The 14,566-nt window shown below is 45.5% G+C and overlaps 1 protein-coding gene across 1 annotated transcript in view; it reads right to left on the bottom strand.

The window, feature by feature from the left end:
* The window catches only part of LOC106569511 (CUGBP Elav-like family member 5), a 114,179-nt gene that overhangs the window by 67,788 nt on the left and 31,825 nt on the right, over nt 1-14,566 (bottom strand). The gene's annotated exons all lie outside the window — the stretch shown is intronic.

Genomic DNA, 14,566 nt, shown 5'->3' with positions numbered 1-14,566 from the left:
TCCCTCCAAATTAGTGCAGTCCAAAATGATTTTCTGGACAGTGTCTGGGATGAACAGTTCAAAAGAAGACTATGTACTGCACATGAGTAACCGCCATCTGCGTCGGTCCTGGTTGCATCCTTATCACATTGGCAGCCATGCGGGGTGACTCATTCCTTGGGCAAGAAGACCATTCAATTTCACAATTTTTTGACTTCCATATTTCTCCTCCTTCAGGCTGCTGATGAGCTGGTTGCTGATGGGCTGGTCCTGGGGCTGGCTGCTGATGTGCTGGTCCTGGGGCTGGCTGCTGATGGGCTGGTCCTGGGGCTGGCTGCTGATGGACTGGTCCTGGCTGCTGATGTGCTGGTCCTGGGGCTGGCTGAGAGTCAATCTCATCCTCTTTTTCCAACTCACTGTCAGACTCCAAATTGACAGAGACATGATCCTCATATTCAGAAAATTCTTCATCAAAGTGGAAGACGCCTCTTCCACACTAGCTTTCTGAGCAGAGATCATTTTTGCCATACTGATTGATTGTGGTAAGGAGCCACACATGCAAAGCTATTTATTTGTTGTGTCCCTCCCCCAATTTGCACCTGGCTGGGGTGTGGGAAAATACAGAATTTTTTACAATGTAATGTATTGATAATGTATTGTAATAACATTGTGCAGGTTTCTGCAGGACAATGTGTAGTTTCACACACTACATAAGGTAAAGAGTGAGAAAAGCGGGAGACAGGCAGACAGACAGTTAAATAAAGGTTAAATAAAAAAATATTTAAATAAAACAGGCAGGCAGACAGACAATTTTCTTGGTGCTATGTTGAAACAGCAGGCCCAGGGAGGAAGAAGACTGAATGAAGGCACACAGCAAACTTTTTTGTTTCATTTTCACTTGTTTTCACCTACACACACACTTTTCTACACTTTTATTACCCTTGGGTCCAGTGGACCAGAACACCACATATGTAATATAAACGTGTAGGGGGTGCACAGTGTGTACTCAATGAAAATGTGATATGTTACATGTTCTTCACAGAACTGACTTCCCACGGAATTAGCGCACCACACAGACAGACAGGAGCAATATTGCTGGAAATTAATTGGCAGATATTGTGTTTAGATTGAGCTTTTTAAGCCAATAGCAGCTAACCAGCTGTGGGATTAGGTCAATGTTGTACTGATTAGATAGTAGCAGGGAGCTTGTGATGTCAGTTACTTGTGAGATTTGTTTATGACAGTTTTAGATGGAACACATGTAGGCTACTTCGGAACTGTTTAGCGCGCTACGCATATGTGGGCTGGGAGCTACCGGTAGCTTGGGACCAACCTTTTACAGACCCCTGATCTAGAGAGTGTATGTATCCTGCTGCCTCCCCAAGGTCTCTCCAGTGTTCAGGTATAGATAATCACAGTTTCAGAGCTCAAAAGAGAGCAACTCAGTGGACTGACCTATATTCATCTGCTCTGCTTCTCTCTACCCCGAAGCTGTGCTACTGTGGACTCAATGTAAAGAGAGAAGAGACAGACCACACACACACACACACACACACACACACACACACACACACACACACACACACACACACACACACACACACACACACACACACACACACACACACACACACACACACACACACACACACACACACAAACACACACACACACACACACACAAATATGCAGGCACATACAGTTGAAGTCGGAAGTTTACACACACTAAGGTTGGAGTCATTAAAACTAGTTTTTCAACCACTCCACAAATTTCTGGTTAACAAACAGACAGATTATTTCACTTATAATTCACTGTATCACAGTTCCAGTGGGTCAGAAGTTGTCATAGCCGTGTGTGTAGGTGGCAGGGAAGTCAGGCACAGGAGAAACCAACTTGGTTAACTTTTTGGTGACAGGGGCAGATTTCGAAAACTCAGATGAATAACGTGCCCAAATTAAACTGCCTGCTACTCAGGCCCAGAAGGTAGGAAATGCATATTATTAGTAGATTTGGATTGAAAACACCCTGAGGTTTCTCAAACTGTTTGAATGATGTCTGTGAGTATAACAGAACTCATATGGCAGGCAAAGACCTGAGAAAAATCCAACCAGGAAGTGTGGAAATCTGAGGTGTGTAGTTTTTCAAGTGATTCCCTATCCAGTATACAGTGTCTGTGGGGTCATTTTGCACTTACTAAGGCTTCCACTAGATGTCAACAGTCTTTAGAATGTTGTTTCATGCTTCTACTGTGACTGGGGAGAGAATAAGAAGTCCTGGAGTCAGATGACTGAGGGAAGGACATGAGTTCAGTGGCGCACGCTCCCGTGAGAGTTAGCTGTGTTCCTTTTCATTTCTGAAGACATTGGAATTGTCCGGTTGGAATATTACTGAAGATTTATGATAAACACATCCTAAAGATTGATGCTATACATCGTTTGACATGTTTCTATGAACGTAAATATAACTTTTTTAGACTTTTCGTCGTGACATTTTGCGCGCACTTCCTGCATTTGGAGTAGTGGACTAAACGCGTGAACAAAAAGGAGGTATTTGAACATAAATGATGGACTTTATCGAACAAAACAAACATTTATTGTGGAACTGGGATTCCTGGGAGTGCATTCTGATGAAGATCATCAAAGGTAAGTGAATATTTATAATGCTATTTCTGATTTTAGTTGACTCCAAAATGGCGAGTATCTGTATTGCTTGTTGTTGTTGTCTGAGCGCTGTACTCAGATTATTGCAATGTGTGCTTTCGCTGTAAAGTTTTTTTGAAATCTGACACAGCGGTTGCATTAAGGAGAAGTGTATCGATAATTCTTTGAATAACAGTTTAATATTTTATTAACATTTATGATGAGTATTTCAGTAAATTGATGTGCTCATTCACCGGAAGTTTTGGGAGGCAAAACATTTCTGAACATTACACGCCAATGTAAAATGGGGTTTTTGGATAGAAATATGCACTTTATCGAGCAAAACATACATGTATTGTGTAACATGAAGTCATATGAGTACCATCTGATGAAGATCATCAAAGGTTAGTGATTCATTTTAGCTGTATTTCTGGTCTTTGTGACGCCTCTCCTTGCTTGGAAAATGGCTGTGTGGTTTTTCTTGTCTCGGCGCTGTCCTAACATAATCTAATGTTATGCTTTCGCCGTAAAGCCTTTTTGAAATCGGACAATGTGGTTGGATTAACGAGAAGTGTATATTTAAAATGGGATATAATAGTTGTATGTTTGAGAAATTTGAATTATGAGATTTTTGTTGTTTTGAATTTGCCGCCCTGCTATTTCACTGGCTGTTGAATAGTGTGTCCCGCGGGTGGGACGCTAGCGTCCCACATTTCCCAGAGAGGTTTTAAACTGGAGTAGTTTTATTAACAAAAAAACGAACTCCAAAACCAACGTACAAAAATAACATGGGTAAAAATAACCCGTCGCTCACCGATACAAAATACACGACTACATAACATACAAACAATCACTGACAAGGACATGAGGGGAAAACAGAGGGTTAAATACACAACATGTAATGAATGTAATTGGAACCAGGTGTGTATGAAGACAAGACAAAACCAACGGAAAATGAAAAGCTGATCAATGATGGCTAGAAGACCGGCGACGTCGACCGCTGAGCACCACCCAAACAAGGAGGAGCATCGACTTCGGCAGAAGTCGTGACAGTACCCCCCCTGACGTTCGACACCTGCCTCGGGGACGACCCGGAGGACAAGGCGCAGGGCGACCCGGATGGAGACGATGGAACTCTCGCAGCAGTGAAGGATCTAACACATCCTCCACCGGAACCCAGCATCTCTCCTCTGGACCGTACCCCTCCCAGTCCACAAGGTACTGAAGGCCCCTCGCCCGACGTCTTGAATCCAGGATGTATCGAACGGAGTACGCCGGGGCCCCCTCAATGTTCAGAGGGGGTGGAGGAACCTTCCGCACCTCAGCCTCCTGGAGCAGGCCAGCCACCACCGGCCTGAGGAGAGACACATGGAACGAGGGGTTAATGCGGTAATGGGGGGGAAGATTTAACCTATAACATAACTCGTTCACTCTCCTCAGGACTTTAAACGGCCCCACAAACCGTGGACCCAGCTTCCGGCAGGGCAGGCGGAGGGCAGGCCGCGGGCAGGCCGTGGGCAGGCCGCCCACTCCCCCAGCCGGTCCTGGCAATAAGACCTCAGAAACCTGCCCACATCCTGGTTAACTCTCTCCACCTGCCCGTTACTCTCAGGGTGAAAACCCGAGGTAAGGCTGACGTTCCATGAACGCCTTCCAGATCCTTGACGTGAACTGGGGACCCAGATCAGACACTATATCCTCAGGCAACCCGTAGTGCCGGAAGACGTGTGTAAACAGAGCCTCCGCAGTTTGTAGGGCCGTCGGGAGACCGGGCAAAGGGAGGAGATGACAGGACTTAGAAAAATGATCCACAACAACTAGGATCGTGGTGTTACCTTGTGAAGGTGGAAGATCGGTTATGAAATACACCGACAAGTGCGACCAAGGCCGTTGTGGAACGGGTAAGGTTTGTAACTTACCTCTGGGTAGGTGTCGAGGAGCCTTGCACTGGGTGCACACTGAGAAGGAGGAAACATAAACCCTCACATCCTTAGCTAAAGTGGGCCACCAGTACCTCCCACTAAGACAGCGCATCGTCCGACCAATCCCAGGATGATCAGAGGAGGGTGACGTGTGAGCCCAGTATATCAATCGGTCGCGGACAGCAGACGGAACGTACAGATGCCCAGCTGGACATTGAGGGGGAACAGGCTCTGTACGTGATGCCCGCTCAAGGTCCGCGTCCAGCTCCCACACTACCGGTGCCACCAAACAAGAGGCTGGGATTATGGGAGTGGGATCCATGGGCCGCTCCTCTGTGTCATACAGCCGGGACAGTGCGTCTGCCTTCACGTTCTGGGAACCTGGTCTGTAAGAAAGTGTGAGAACAAAACGGGTCAAAAACATGGCCCACCTTGCCTGGCGAGGGTTCAGTCTCCTCGCTGCCCGGATGTACTCCAGATTGCCGTGGTCAGTCCAGATGAGAAAAGGGTGTTTAGCCCCCTCAAGCCAATGTCTCCACGCCTTCAAAGCCTTGATGACAGCCAACAGCTCCCGGTCCCCCACATCATAGTTTCGCTCCGCCGAGCTCAGCTTCTTAGAAAAGAAGGCACAGGGGCGGAGCTTAGGTGGCGTACCCGAGCGCTGAGAAAGCACAGCTCCTATCCCAGCCTCAGACGCGTCCACCTCCACTATGAATTGCAAAGATGGATCCAGATGAGCCAACACAGGAACCGAGGTAAACAGAGCCTTCAGTTTCCTAAAAGCCGTGTCCGCCCCAGCCGACCACTGCAAACGCACTGGACCCCCCTTCAGCAGTGAGGTAATGGGGGCTGCTACCTGACCAAAACCCAGGATAAACCTCCGGTAGTAATTGGCAAACCCTAACAATCGCTGCACCTCCTTCATCATGGTTGGAGTCGGCCAATTACGCACGGCTGCAATGCGGTCACTCTCAATCTCCACTCCTGACGTAGATAGGCGATACCCCAAGAAGGAGATGGACTGTTGAAAGAACAGGCATTTCTCAGCCTTGACATACAGGTCATGCTCCAACAGGCAACCAAGCACTCTGCGCACCAGGGACACATGCTCGGGACGTGTAACGGAATATATCAGAATGTCATCGATATATACCACCACACCCTGACTGAAAATGTCGTCTACAAAAGATTGGAAGATTGGAAGATTGATGGAGCATTCTTCAACCCGTACGGCATGACGAGGTACTCATAATGCCCTGAGGTGGTACTAAATGCTGTCTTCCACTCGTCTCCCTTTCGGATACGCACCAGGTTGTACGCACCCCTGAGATCCAATTTAGTGAAGAAGCGAGCCCCGTGCATTAACTCAATCGCCGGGGCGATCAGAGGTAGCGGGTAACTGTACCCCACCGTGATTTTATTAAGACATCAATAATCAATGCACGGGCGCAGACCTCCATCCTTCTTCTTCACAAAAATGAAACTCGAGGAGACGGGTGAAATGGAGGACCTAATGTACCCCTGACGCAGGGATTTGGAGATATATGTCTCCATAGCAACCGTCTCCGCTTGCGACAGGCGATACATGTGACTCTTGGGAAGTGCAGCGTCTACCATGAGATTTATCGCACAATCCCCCTGTCGATGGGGTGGTAATTGAGTCAAATCGGTATATTCCGGGGGAATGCGCACGGTGGAGACCTGGTCTGGACTTTCCACCGTAGTAGCACCAACAGAAACCCCTACACACCTACCTGAGCACACCCCGTGAGAGCCCTCTGTGGCCAAGAAAAAGTGGGGTTATGACTAATTAACCAAGGTAGGCCCAGTACCATGGGATACGCAGGAGTGTCAATAAGGAAAATACTCATTTTTTCCTTGTGACCCCCCTTCGTCACCATACTCAAAGGAGCTGTGGCCTCCCTGATCAACCTTGACCCTAATGGTCGACTAGCTAATGTGTGAACGGGGAAAGGCACATCCACGGGTACAATGGGGATCCCTACACTATGAGCAAAAGCTTCATCAATGAAATTCCCAGCCGCGCCTGAATCTACTAGCGCCTTATGCTGGGAATGCGGGGAAAAAATCTGGAAAAGTAACAGACACAAGTCGAAGGCCGCCCGAAAACGGCGGGTGAACTCCTCATAATGGTCCAACGCCGCATCTCCCTCTCCACACAGAGTGCTGGCCCACTCCAGGGCTCTCCCTGTGAGGCACGAGACGAGGGCGAAACTCTTCTCACGGTCAGTTGGAACTGGGTGGACCTTGGCCAGATAAAGGCCCAATTGGAGTAGGAAACCCTGGCACTTCGGAGCACTTCCGTCTTACCCCTGAGGCATGGCTAGATGGATGCCACCGGGTTTGGGTTGAAAAGGGGCGCTCCGGATAGACCCCGGTTGGGCTGGTGGAGGCGCTGGAAGAACTCCCTGTCTCTCCCAGTGGTCCATATTCTGGACAACATGATCCATAGTGGCGAAGAGATGGTGTAGTTTCTCCGCATTCTCCTGGATGCGCTCCTCCACTTCCCTCCCGAAATATCTTCTCCTGCTGACTTCAATATTTTGGTCAATGATTCTGTCATAATCGTGTGTGTAGGTGGCAGGGAAGTCAGGTGCAGGAGAAACCAACTTGGTTAAACTGGAGTAGTTTTATTAACAAAAAAACGAACTCCAAAACCAACGTACAAAAATAACATGGGTAAAAATAACCCGTCGCACACCAATACAAAATACACGAGTACATAACATGCAAACAATCACTGACAAGGACATGAGGGGAAAAAAGAGGGTTAAATACACAACCTGTAATGAATGTAATTGGAACCAGGTGTGTATGAAGACATGACAAAACCAATGGAAAATGGAAAACTGATCAATGATGGCTAGAAGACCGGCGACGTTGACCGCCGAACACCACCCGAACAAGGAGGGGCATCGACTTCGGTAGAAGTCGTGACAGAAGTTTACATTCACTAAGTTGACTGTGTCTTTAAACAGCTTGGAAAATTCCAAAAAATTATGTCATCGCTTTAGAAGTTCTGATTGAAGTTCTGATTGCTAATTGACATAATTTGAGTCAATTGGAGGTGTACCTGTGGATGTATTTCAAGGCCTACCTTCAAACTCAGTGCCTCTTTGCTTGTCATCATGGGAAAATCAAAAGAAATCAGCTAAGACCTCAGAAAAAAAAAATTGTAGACATCCACAAGTCTGGTTCATCCTTGGGAGCAATTTCCAAACTCCTGAAGGTACCATGTTAATCAGTACAAACAATAGTACGTAAGTATAAACACCATGGGACCATGCAGCCGTCATACTGCTCAGGAAGGAGACACGTTCTGCCTCCTAGAGATTAATCTACTGTGGTGCGAAAAGTGCAAATCAATCCCAGAACATCAGCAAAGGACCTTGTGAAGATGCTGGAAGAAACAAGTACAAAAGTATCTATATTCACAGTAAAACGAGTCTTATATCGACATAACCTGAAAGGCCGCTCAGCAAGGAAGAAGCCACTGCTCCAAAATCGCCATAAAAAAGTCAGACTACATTTTGCAACTGCACATGAGGACAAAGATGATACTTTTTGGAGAAATGTCCTCTGGTCTGATGAAACAAAAATAGAACTGTTTGGCCATAATGACTATCGTTATGTTTGGAGGAAAAAGGGGTAGGCTTGCAAGACGAAGAACACCATCCTAACCGTGAAGCACGGGGTGGCAGCATCATGTTGTGGGGTTGCTTTGCTGCAGGAGGGACTGGTGCACTTCACAAAATAGATGGTATCATGAAGATAGAAAATTATGTGGATATATTGAAGCAACATCTCAAGACATCAGTCAGGAAGTTAAAGCTTGGTCGCAAATGGGTCTTCCAAATGGACAAGGACCCCAAGCATTCTTCCAAAGCTGTGGCAAAATGGCTTAAGGACAACAAAGTCAAGGTATTGGAGTAGCCATCACAAACCGTTTAAAAAATAATAATTGTTTCACCTTTATTTAACGAGGTAGGCCAGTTGAGAACAAGTTCTCATTTACAACTGTGACCTGGCCAAGACAAAGCAAAGCAGTGCGACACAAACAACAACACAGAGTTACACATGGAATAAACAAGCGTACAGTCAATAGCACAATAGAAATACAAAGAAAGTCTATATACAGTGTGTGCAAATGGCGTGAGGAGGCCCTAGTAAGGCCATAGTAGCGAAGTAATTACAATTTCAGCAAATGAACACTGGAGTGATAGATGTGCAGATGATGATGTGCAAGTAGAAATACTGGTGTGCAAAAGAGCAAAGATTGTCAATAAAAAAAAATATGGGGATGATGTAGGTAGATTGGATGGGCTATTTACAGATGGGCTATGTACAGCTGCAGCGATCGGTTAGCTGCTCAGAGAGCTGATGTTTAAAGTTAGTGAGGGAGATACAAGTCTCCAACTTCAGCGATTTTTGCGATTCGTTTCAGTCATTGGCAACAGAGAACTGGAAGGAAAGGCGGCCAAAGTAGGTGCTGGCTTTGGGGATGACCAGTGAGATATACCTGCTGGAGCACGAGCTACTATTGTTGTTATTGTGACCAGTGAGCTGAGATAAGGCAGAGCTTTACCTAGCATAGACTTATAGATGACCTGGAGCCAGTGGGTCTGGTGACGAATATGTAGAGATGGCCAGCCGACGAGAGCATACAGGTCACAGTGGTGGTTGGTATATGGGGCTTTGTTGACAAAACGCATGGCACTGTGATAGACTGCATCCAGTTTGCTGAGTAGAGTGTTGGAGGCTATTTTGTAAATGACATCGCCAAAGTCGGGGATCAGTAAGATTGGAGATGTTTAATATGAATCTGGAAGGAAAGTTTACAGTCTAGCCAGACACCTATGTATTTGTAGTTGTCCACATATTCTAAGTCAGACCTGTCCAGAGTAGTGATGCTAGTTGCTAGTTGGGTGGGCAGGTGTGGGCAGCGATCGGTTGAAAAGCCTGCATTTAGTTTTACTAGCGTTTAAGAGCAGTTTGAGGCCACGGAAGGAGTGTTGTATGGCATTGAAGCTAGTTTGGAGGTTTGTTAACAGAGTGTCCAAAGAAGGGCCAGATGTATACAGAATGGTGTCGTCTCCATAGAGGTGGATCAGGGAATCACCTGCAGCATGAGCGCCATCGTTGATATCTACAGAGAAGAGAGTCGGCCCGAGAATTGAACCATGTTGTACCCACATAGATACTGCCAGAGGACCGGACAACAGGCCCTCCGATTTGACACACTGATCTCTATCTTAGAAGTAGTTGGTGAACCAGTCAAGGCAGTCATTTGAGAAACCAAGGCTGTTGAGTCTGCCTGTAAGAACACAGTGATTGACAGAGTCGAAAGCCTTGGCCAGGTCGATGAAGACGGCTGCACAGTACTGTCTTTTATCGATGTTGGTTGTGATACTGTTTAGTTCCTTGAGCGTGGCTGATGTGCACGCGTGACCAGCTCGGAAAACGGATTGCACAGCAGAGAGAAGGTACGGTGGGATTCGAAATGGTCAGTGATCTGTTAACTTGGCTTTCGAAAACTTTAGAAGGACAGGGCAGGATGGATATAGGTCTGTAACAGTATGGGTCTAGAGTGTCACACCCCTTGGAAGAAAGAGATGACCACGGGAGCTTTCCAATCTTTATGGATCTCAGACGATACGAAGTAGAGGTTGAACAGACTGGTAATAGGGGTTGCAACAATGGCGGCAGGTTTTTTTTAGAAAGAGAGAGTCCAGATTGTCTAGCCCAGCTGAGTTGTACAGTTCCAGGTTTTGCAGCTCTTTCAGAACATCTGCTATCTGTATTTGGGTGAAGGAGAAGCTGGGGAGGCTTGTGCAAGTAGCTGCGGGGGGTGCGGAGCTGTTGGCCGGGGTTGGGGTACCCAGGAGGAATGCATGGCCTGCCGTAAAGAAATGCTTATTGAAATTCTTGATTATCATGGATTTATCGGTGGTGTCAGTGTTTCCTAGCCTTAGTGCAGTGGGCAGCTGGGAGGAGGTGCTCTTATTCTCCATTGACTTTACAGTGTCCCAAAACTTTTTGGAGTTAGAGCTACAGGATGCACATTTCTGTTTGAAAAAGCTAGCCTTTGCTTTCCTAACTGACTGTGTGTATTGGTTCCTGACTTCCCTGAAAAGTTGCTTATCGCGGGGACTATTGGATGCTAGTGCAGTCCGCCACAGGAAGTTTTTGTGCTGGTCGAGCGCAGTCAGGTCTGGAGTGAACCAAGGGCTATATCTGTTCTTAGTTCTACATTTTTTGAAAGGGGCATGCTTATTTAAGATGGTGAGGAAATTACTTTTAAAGAACGACCAGGCATCCTCTACTGACGGGATGAGGTCAATATCCTTCCAGGATACCATGTCCAGGTCAATTAGAAAGGCCTGCTAGCAGAAATGTTTAGGGAGCGTTTGACAGTGATGAGGGGTGCTCGTTTGACCGCGGACCCATAGTGGATGCAGGCAATGAGGCAGTGATCGCTGAGATCCTGATTGAAAACAGCAGAGGTGTATTTGGAGGGCAAGTTGGTCAGGATAATATCTATGAGGGTGCCTATGTTTAAGGATTTAGGGTTTTACCTGGTGGGTTCCCTGATAATTTGTGTGAGATTGAGGGCATCTCGCTTAGATTGTAGGACTGCCGGGGTATTAACCATATTCCAGTTTAGGTCACCTAACAGAACAAACTCTGAAGATAGTTTGGGGGCAATCAACTCACATATGGTGTCCAGGGCACAGCTCGGAGCTGAGGGGGGGGGGGGGGTCTATAACAGGCGGCAACAGTGAGAGACTTATTTCTGGAGAGATTAATTTTTAAAACCCTGACCTCAATCCTATAGAAAATTTGTGGGCAGAACTGAAAAAGCATGTGCGAGCAAGGAGGCCTACAAACCTGACTCAGTTACACCAGCTCTGTCAGGAGGAATGGGCCAAAATTCACCCAACTTATTGTGGGAAGCTTGTGGAAGGCTACCCGAAACGTTTGACCATAGTTAAACAATTTAAAGGCAATGCTACCAAATACTAATTGAGTGTATGTAAACTTCTGACCCACTGGGAATGTGATGAAAGAAATAAAAGCTGAAATAAATCCTTCTTTCTACTATTATTCTGACATTTCACATTCTTAAAATAAAGTAGTGATCCTAACTGACCTAAAACAGGAAATTTCTGTTTGGATTAAATGTCAGGAATTGTGAAAAACTCAGTTTAAATGTATTTGGCCAAGGTGTATGTAAACTTCCGACTTCAACTGTATCATCATTGACTGTGTCCTGCTTGGTTCCTGCACTGGGTCAAATTCATCACGTGCACTCCTTTTCAACAAACCCCTTTGTGACAGAGATGTTTATGAAGTATTTTCATATTGCACATGGCACACCTTTCAAGAAATAGTGTTATGGAAGGAGTCCTTCATTTAGGAATTCAGTCTCTAAAAAGCACCGTTATGTGAGTTTTTAGTTGTTTTTACGCGTCAGTCTTTTTCTTTGACCTCTGATATAGAAATGGTCAGTTGATGGGTCAAAGTGGCCTGTTAACGTGGAGGTTTAGCACTGTATTGTACAGTAAGTGTCCTATTGTTATGACTGCCTCAGAAAGCAGGATGACTGTAATGTATTGTAATCTCCTACTGCCTGTGAATTGTCCTAGTTCAGACCAAAAGGGCTTTGGCTTTATTTACTTAAAAAAAGAAACAGTCCCACACACACAAAAACAGTATAGTGCACTCTGATCTCTTTTTGAGTGTGGGCCTTATACGCTTTGCAATCTATTTCCCATCAGGTATTGCCATATATATAAAATGTATTCGGCTAAGGTGTACGTTAACTTCCGACTTCAACTATACACACACAAACACATGCATGAATACACACACACACACACACACACACACACACACACACACACACACACACACACACACACACACACACACACACACACACACACACACACACACACACACACACACACACACACACACACACACACACATATTCCTAGAGCCATGTGTGTGTGTGTCCATGTGTGTGTGTGTCCATGTTTGTGTGTGTCCATGTGTGCACATGCATGATGAAGTTCAGGCTACAATTATGTCATCCACTCGATTTGGCCCAGTAGAGAGTGTGTGTATGTGTGTTTGTGTGTGAGCTTGCGAATGTTCTTTTGTGTGTACTCATGTATGGTGGGATTCACAAGGCCCCTCTGAGCCAGAATCGCCTCTCCTGTTTGGGAGAGAAGAAGTGATGTTGTCATACTGGATAACTGTTGGATGGAGGGAGAGAGAGAGAAAAGGACAGAGGGAGGGAGGGAGGGAGGGAGGGAGGGAGGGAGGGAGGGAGGAGGGAGAGAAAGCAGGAGGGAGACAGAGAGAGAGCAATGGAGGGAGAGAGAAATAGAGAGACAAAGGGGAGGGCGATAGAGTGAGAGAATTCTTCAAAAATATTCTCTGTGTACAACATAACACACCAAATAATGCATGCAGAGCAGAATTACGCCGATACCCACTAATTATAAAAATTCTGAAAAGAGATGTTAAATTCCACAACCACCTAAACAAAGCCATCACCTACATAGAAATGAACCTGGAGAAGAGCCCCGTAAGCAAGCTGGTCCTGGGTCTCTGTTCACAAACACAAACAGACTTCACAGAGCCCCAGGCTAGCAACACAATTAAACCCAACCAAATCATGAGAAAACAAAAAGATAATTTACAAAATAACTGGGCAAACTAGAATGCTATTTGGCCCTAAACAGAGAGTACACAGTGGCAGAATACTTGACCACTGAGACTGACCCAAACTTAAGGAAAGCTTTGACTATGTACAGACTCAGTGAGCATAGCCTTGCTATTGAGAAAGGCCGCCGTAGGCAGACCTGGCTCTCAAAAGAAGACAGGCTTTGTGCACACTGCCCACAAAATGAAGTGGAAACTAAGCTGCACTTCCTAATCTCCTGCCAAATGTATGACCAAAACAAACCCAATTTTGATAAACTCTCATATCTATTGGGTGAAATACCACAGTGTGCCATCACATCAGCAATATTTGTGACCTGTTGCCACAAGAAAAGGTCAACCAGTGAAGAACAAACACCATTTTAAATACAACCCATATTTATGTTTATTTATTTTCCCTTTTGTATTTTGTAGCTATTTGCTGATAATATGACATTTGAAATGTCTTTATTCTTTTGGAACTTTTGTGAGTGTAAGGTTTACTGTTAAATGTAATTGTTTTTTTCAAAAAAATGTATTATCTACTTCACTTGCTTTGGCAATGTTAACATATGTGTCCCATGCCAATAAAGCCCTTAAATTGAATTAAATTGAATTGAGAGAGAGAGAGAGAGAGAGAGAGAGAGAGGAGAGAGGGGGGGGGGGGGGGGGGTATAGGTATAACAGTGTCTAGACCAGAGCAATATACTACATATGTGGATTGAGGAGTTAGCGAGGTAACTTTGGTCAACTCCCTCCAAGATTCCCTCTCGCAAAGATTTCATCATCATCCCCTTCATTTGAGGAAGACGACAGATTTTTTTTTGTGTGTAACAAAATTGTATGTTAGAACACCTATCACATTTAGTAAGGACAGAATGCATTTGAAACGTCACACACAGTAAAACTTGTGTATAAGTTAATACAATACATTCTTGTGATAGGAGGGAAAAAGCTGTTTGTGCATTGATAAGCACACCAAAGACGACATTAACGATAACTAATAAAATAAAGACAGCACTTCAACAAGCCATTTCACATCATAGCCTGCTGAATTAGCAAGATAACTTGTCTTTCATTTAGATTTTGGCACAGATGAAAATGTGGCACTGACTCGCCCGTGGATTGGTGTTTCAGCATTGTCTCGATGAAGAGTTTGGTGTACAACTAGCCACGTGCGACATGCACGCACAGTTACAAGCCTGCTAGAGTTAGCGGCAGGCGGACGAGCAACATCCACTGTCGTAGTACGGATGAAGCTTGAGCTGGAATGTGAAGATAACTGAGCAGAT

The sequence above is a fragment of the Salmo salar genome, chromosome 14, assembly GCF_965601325.2.
Source record: "Salmo salar chromosome 14, fSalSal1, whole genome shotgun sequence".
In the NCBI taxonomy this organism is placed as follows: domain Eukaryota; kingdom Metazoa; phylum Chordata; class Actinopteri; order Salmoniformes; family Salmonidae; genus Salmo; species Salmo salar.
This window is presented reverse-complemented; position numbering and strand designations above follow the sequence as displayed.